This window comes from Narcine bancroftii, chromosome 14 (genome assembly GCF_036971445.1).
Source record: "Narcine bancroftii isolate sNarBan1 chromosome 14, sNarBan1.hap1, whole genome shotgun sequence".
NCBI lineage: Eukaryota > Metazoa > Chordata > Chondrichthyes > Torpediniformes > Narcinidae > Narcine > Narcine bancroftii.
Genome location: NC_091482.1, coordinates 60,410,778 through 60,418,360, shown reverse-complemented (window position 1 = coordinate 60,418,360; position 7,583 = coordinate 60,410,778).

Here is a 7,583-nt window from a genome sequence, read left to right as displayed (position 1 = left end):
GTCTTTTAAGATTCCAGATTATTTTATTGTCCTGCAATAGAACAGATGTAATATTAAATGAAATTGCATTTTTTCCCTGCCTAGGTTTGGGGGGGGTGGGGGGGGGTGGGGGAGGAGTGGGAAACTGGCAGCCATCTGAATAAAAAGGCTTGGGGAGAAGATGAGAAAGGGCAAAGGCTAACAGTCAAAAAGCCATAATTGGACATGAATGGGAGGACAGGAGAGGAAAGGTGAGAATTGATCAAGGGAGGGGGGGTGACTGAATAATGCAGAGCTTGAGAAAAAGAGATAGAAGAGAGAAAATGAGCTAGAGGAAAAGAGATATGGGGAAAGGGAGAGATGGGGGCTAACCATCTGGTGTTAATACCATCTGGTTGGAGTGTGCCCAGACAGAATGTGAGGCGTTGTTCCTCCAATTTGTTGATTGTCAGAAATAAAACTTCTCACACATGAGTCTCTTTAAAACTGATGACACGACAAGCTTTATTTACAAGTCTGCAGAGTTGGACTCAACTGGTTTCTCACCAGTTAAGCCCCAATACATACAGTGCATTGATTTTTATACCTTTATTATTTGCCCTTCCCCTTCTTATTAATACTGTTTTAATTGGTTAGTATTACAAAAACATTCTAAGTATAACTGCATTATTAATTATCACGTTCGTTACGTACGCTGTGAACTCTACATTCACTGAATTCTGTTTCTCACACTTCTTATCAATCCTTTGTCTCCTGCATGTCTCTCACTATGACCATGAAAAGATAGGTTTTTAAAAAAAACATATTCAGCAGCTCCTTCTGTCCTTGACTGCTAGTAAACTCTCTGTCCATTCTGGCTTCCCTGTTTATGATTAATCATCACATTTTAACTTAAGTCTTTTTAACCTAAATTCTCTATATCACAATCCACCCCTTTCTCTCTTTAAAATGTGTTGAATATATGTATAGATATGAATGGGGATTCTAAGCTAGGGAAGAGAAATGTTTTATGATACATTAATCTCACGCTGAAATAAAAGTCTTACAGGGTCTCCCATCCCCCCTGGTTGCATAGCTTGTTCGACCATGGAAATCACCAGGCTGCGTAGACAGGGAATAATACAGGGCAAAATAAGTAGGAGGAATAAAATACCTCCGATGACCCACAAGAAGGTACGCCACCAGGTTCCTCCAAACCATTTGTCCATCCAATTAAATTGTGGGAAAGGATGCCAGGTTTGAACCGGTACATGGGACAATGTACGAATATTATCAGCGATTTTACGAATGGCTTTTCCATTATCATCAATCTGTAAGCAGCAGTTAGTCAAATTAAGTTTGCCACATACACCTCCTTCCGTGGCTAGGAGATAGTCTAGGGCTAGACGGTTCTGATATATAGCAGAGCGCATTTGACCTTGCTGGGATGCAAGTAATTGCAGGGCTATAGCTGTTTGATTTGTAACAATTTCAAGCACTGCTTGTAAGCGAATTATGCGATTTAACATATATATAGGAGTACGATAACCCCAAGATCCATCTTGAGCCCATGTAGCGGGACCATAATATTGAATTATGCGCTCTGGAGGCCAATCATCTCTCCATTCTCCCGAATGTACCGTGGTAGAGCGGGGTTCACGATGTAATGTATCAAAGACCTTCACGCCTAATTTATGACCGTGATCGTGGGGTAGAAGGAAAAATTCTGGGCGGATTATTCCTAGGAAACAAGTTCCACTCCACTGTGAGGGAAGACGAGTATAAGCTTTATTACCACATACCCAGAATAATCCATTTGGGGATACTCTATACCCCCTTTCCCAAACTCTTTTAAGAACAGGATTTGATTGGTATGGTCCTGTGATGGTGGAAGTGGTACAATTCCAAAACTGAATACTGCTATTAGACAGGGGTAGGCAATTAGTTTTAAAAACAGTGGATAAGAACCAAGTCTGAGGTTTAGGAAACCAAGTGAAAACACCAGGTGAAATGCGAATCCATACAGCCTTGCAGGGACTTTCTCCTACTGGGTATTTGCCGGCTCGTGAGAGACAATAAAAACCAGAGGGGAAGTTAGAGAGAGACGAGGTTTCTCTTGATCTCGTTCGGTTAGTTGTCTAAATCCGGGAAATCATGGTCAATGAATTGAGGGGCTCCCCCCACCAAGGCCATTGTTCTGACATCCGTGGACCCCCGCAGACCCAACAATTGGTTACATTAAAAGTTCCTGCAATTTTAGTTGCCAGATCTACAAAAAGGTTATCTCCCCAATTGCATTACCGAAACTTACATGGTTATTTGGATGGACTCGAACTAAGTCCGGCTGTCTTAAAGGGACAGGCAATTTCAAGTGTGGAGTGTAACTTTTCATTGGAACAGTACGTTGGTGTATGCAAAACCAGAGTCCATCAGGGCATGGTGGGCTTGAGTCACCTTTCCAACTGTTAAGAGGGAAATCCAATTGCTGATCCATGTTCTTTTCTTCCTTAGCAGTGAAAATGGGAGCTGTCTTTATGCCTTGCCTTATTGGGATTAAAGTCAGCAAACGGACTTCTTGTTGCATGGCTGCTCTTTTGGCTTCTTCATCAGCCAGTCTGTTTCCAATTGCTGTCGGGTTATCTCCCCTTTGATGGCTTGGTATGTAGACCACTGCTATTTCTTGGGGTAATGTTAAGGCTTCTAAAGTCAGAGTAATCATCTGTTCGTGTGCCAATTCCTTTCCTCTTGATGTAATTAGACCACGCTCCTTCCAGATCTTACCAAAGGTATGCACTACCCCGTATGCGTATTAGGAATCTGTATATAATGACCCATATTATTTCCTTCTTTTTCCACACAAGGGGTATATGGATGTTGGGTGGTATTTTCTGCCCAACATTTCTCAGGAACTGAGGTATGGGAAATGAAATTACCTTCCCCTCTTCCCCAAATGTGGTCCTGAAACAGGACCACTGTATCTCTGCATTTCTTACATTTCACACCTGATAAAGACATAGGCAAACTAAGAAAAATCAAAGAACATAACAATAACATTGTGAATTAAGTCTTTTTGCGAAATCGTAAGGTAAGAGGTTTTTCTCCAGGAATACAAGTCCAATCTGAGTTTGTATCAGGGTCCTGTGGCGCCTCTACAGGTCCCTTAAATCTGGATGCGTGTGTCCACCCCTTCTCTCTTGTTCGTGCTGCAGCTTCTGTAGTTAAGAGAACTTGGTATGGACCTTCCCACTGGGGCTGGAGTTTTTCAGTCTTCCAGGTCTTGATAAGAATCCAGTCTCCTGGTTCCACTTTGTGTAAAGAAAAGTCTAGAGGCGGTGTTTGTGCCAATAGTCCTCTCTTTCGTAAATCTGTAAGAGAGCGTGACAGTGCCTGTAAATAGTTCCTAACAAATATATCCCCTTCCCCCAAGGTGGGACACCCCTCAACTGTACTCCAGAAGGGAAGCCCAAACATCATTTCATAAGGGGACAGCCCTACATCTTTTCGTGGGGCAGTACGAATTCTCAATAAGGCTAGGGGCAGACACTTTATCCAAGGCATTTTAGTTTCCACCATTAACTTTGTCAATTGGATTTTTAGTGTTCCATTCATACGTTCGACCTTCCCTGAGCTTTGTGGATGCCAAGGGGTATGTAATTTCCAAGAGACCTGTAATGCATTACAAATCAATTGCTGGATTTTTGAAGAAAAATGCGGACCCCTGTCTGAGTCTATAGAATCCATTATACCATATCTGGGGATTATCTGCTCTAGGAGGAGGCGAGCTACTGTAGAGGCTGTAGTATTTATTGTTGGGAAGGCTTCTACCCATCGGGTAAAGTGATCTATTATCACCAACAGATATTTCCATCTTTGAACTTGAGGTAACTCTGTGAAGTCGATCTGGATACGTTGAAAAGGGCGTATGGCTAATGGTTGACCTCCCATGGTCCCTGTCCTCATTATCTTCTTATTAATTTTTGTGCATAGGTAACAATTTTGCACCTCTTGTTGGGCCAAGGTGTAGATTCCCTTACACACATATTCTCGAAGCACTGTGTCACATAAGGCTTGAGTGCCCCAGTGGCTCTGTTGATGCAGGTGTTTTAAAATGTTGCGAGTTATTTCTTTATTTAGAACAGTTCTTCCATCTGGTGTTTTCCATGTTCCATCAGGTAATTGGCTTGCGCCCAGCTGATCCATGTTCTTTTCTTCCTTAGCAGTGAAAATGGGAGCTGTCTTTATGCCTTGCCTTATTGGGATTAAAGTCAGCAAACGGACTTCTTGTTGCATGGCTGCTCTTTTGGCTTCTTCATCAGCCAGTCTGTTTCCAATTGCTGTCGGGTTATCTCCCCTTTGATGGCTTGGTATGTAGACCACTGCTATTTCTTGGGGTAATGTTAAGGCTTCTAAAGTCAGAGTAATCATCTGTTCGTGTGCCAATTCCTTTCCTCTTGATGTAATTAGACCACGCTCCTTCCAGATCTTACCAAAGGTATGCACTACCCCGTATGCGTATTTGGAATCTGTGTAAATCGTTCCAATTTTATTTGCCAGTATTCTGAGGGCTCTCTGCAAGGCATATAGGTCACAGGATTGTGCTGACCAGCTTCCGGGTAGTCTCGTGGATTCTACTACTTTCCAAGTATTTCCTCCTATTATAGCATACCCATTTCTTCTCATTCCGTCAACACATCTGGCGGAGCCGTCAATGTAGAATTCATATCCTTCTCCCAGCGGAGTATCGCAAAGGTCTTCTCGGGTCTTGGTCTGAAGATCTGTCAACTCGACACAGTCATGCTCCACCTCTGTCTCTGTTTCACTGCCGTATAAAAACTGAGCTGGGTTGCAGCTCAGCTTGGTTGCACCAACACCACCTCTTCTCCCTTGGGACCAATTTTTAGTTTTACCAGGGGTTCCCTCTTATATTTGGTCCCTAACATTTGGAACCCCTGACACCCCTAATCTTCTTCCATAAGTTCGAGGGCACGCAATTCCCTCTTGTATCGGGGGCATTCCCTCTTAAAGTGTCCTTCCTCATTGCAGTAATAGCACTTAACGAACCTCCGGGGTCTTCCCTCTCTTGGATATCTTGGATTGTTTAGAGGAAGGTTTTGTTTTCTTTCCCCTCTGGATTCAGCATTCATCTGTCGGATAGTCTGTACCATAACCTTTGTCGCCCTCTTTTGATCTTCTTCTTCTCTCTGCACATATACTTTTTGTGCCTTTTTTAACAGTTCACTTAGGGGTTTTTCACTCCAGTCCTCCTCCTTTTCTAGTTTCTTTCTAATGTCTTGCCATGATTTGGAAACAAATTCAATTCGAATAAGCTGTTCACCCATTGGTGTACTAGGGTCCACACCAGCATACTGTTGGACATTCTTTCTCACCCTCTCCAAAAAATAAGTAGGGGACTCGTCTTTCCCCTGGTGGTTCCCAAATGCCTTGGTAAAATTGTGACCCTTTGGCACAGCCTCCCGTATCCCTTTAATTGTCCACTCTCTATATTGTCTCATACTTGCCAATCCCTCGGGTGTTCGTTTGTCCCACCTGGGTTCATTTAAGGGATATTTTTGTTCATGGGGTCTAGGGTCCCCAGGTTGTTCATATTCCCACATGAGGAGGGCAGCCCGTCGAATCATCTGCCTCTCCTGGGGTGAAAATAATGTTCCCATTATTGCCTGCATCTCTTCCCACGTATATGTGTTTGGTCCCAAGAATTGGTCAAGCTGTTCAGCCAGTCCTATAGGATCTTCCAATAACTTTTTCATTTCTTTCTTAAATCCCCGCACCTCTGTACTAGTTAGGGGAACATTCACATATCCCGTTCCCCCTCCCGGTCCTCCCATAGGAACTTCTCTCAGGGGATTTAGGTTTATTGAAAACTTTGATGGTCCTGGACCAGTCTGGGATCTTGTCCAGGGTCGGTTTACCGGTGGAAGTTTAGGGTCCGACTCCCTTAATTCATCCTTTTTATCCCGGCCCCCTTCGGGGCAATCAGATTCATCACCTTTCCCCTCCGGTAATAAGCTTTCCTCGGGCGCAGTAGGCACCGGGGGAATATAAGGAGGGGGAAGGTTGTCCAGAGGTTCCCATTTCTTTTCTCCTGCCACTCTCAATTTAAAACATTCTGTTAAGGATCCTGGCCAGGGAACCCAACAAAATGCATATGCTGACTCTTCTTGATTCACCTTTGGTCTCGAATTTACATATATGTTTAATGCTTGTCTAACCCAATCCTCATCAGATCCAAATTTCGGCCACCAGACCGAGGAACCTTTAATAGGTTGTTTTGACCAAAGGAGACAATATTGGACCATCTTTTTCTTGTTTTTGTCCCGATATCTTTTACTATCCCAATTTTCAAACATTCTCCCCAAAGGGCTGTCAAGGGATACTCCCAGGAATTGTCCTAAATTTTCAGACGAGCCCTTAGATTTTGATCCTCCCATTTTCCCACCTAGATCTGTTTATCGTTGCTGAGGACCCTCTCGTTCTGGACCCTACTCCCTTCTTCTCAGACGCCTCGTCGGAGGTGCTGTCCCTCCTTCGGTTACCGCTGAGGTTTTCCTGGGGTTGACCCCTCTCTTCTCGGCACTTCGTCGGAGGTGCTGTCCCTCCTTCGGTTACCGCCGAGGTTTCCCTGGGGTCTATCCTAGAGTCCCGCGACAGGGTCCTCACACCACGACAAAAGATCTATACTTAATCTATTTCGTTAGGTTTTTATCCAAACAGGTGTATCCCGTTACACCTGTTACCCAATCCCCACACCACAATCGTAAGTCGTCACTTACCGGTGTCTTCCCGGGGATTGAACCGTCACCCTTCTCCTCTCCGTCTTGTCGTGTCACCCTGTCCGGATACCACTCGCTCAAGCCGCCCGAAGCGACGAGCAAGGGACTAGGAGCCGCTGAACTCAGCGGGGTGCACCGCCTCCGATGTCCCTCTTCTCGCCTCCCCTCACGGCCGGAGTGTAGATCCCGGACGAGCCCCCATTTGTCAGAAATAAAACTTCTCACACATGAGTCTCTTTAAAACTGATGACACGACAAGCTTTATTTACAAGTCTGCAGAGTTGGACTCAACTGGTTTCTCACCAGTTAAGCCCCAATACATACAGTGCATTGATTTTTATACCTTTATTATTTGCCCTTCCCCTTCTTATTAATACTGTTTTAATTGGTTAGTATTACAAAAACATTCTAAGTATAACTGCATTATTAATTATCACGTTCGTTACGTACGCTGTGAACTCTACATTCACTGAATTCTGTTTCTCACACTTCTTATCAATCCTTTGTCTCCTGCATGTCTCTCACTATGACCATGAAAAGATAGGTTTTTAAAAAAAACATATTCAGCAGCTCCTTCTGTCCTTGACTGCTAGTAAACTCTCTGTCCATTCTGGCTTCCCTGTTTATGATTAATCATCACATTTTAACTTAAGTCTTTTTAACCTAAATTCTCTATATCACATTGATGGTCTCAATCTGGCAGTGCATGAGACTGGGGACATGTCAGCATGGGAATGGGGCAGGCAATTGAAATGCCAGTTTTGCCACCTCCTAAGTGAGCATAACACCAGGCATGTCCTACCCCTCTCCTCCTCTTTCCAGCTTGTGCAGGGA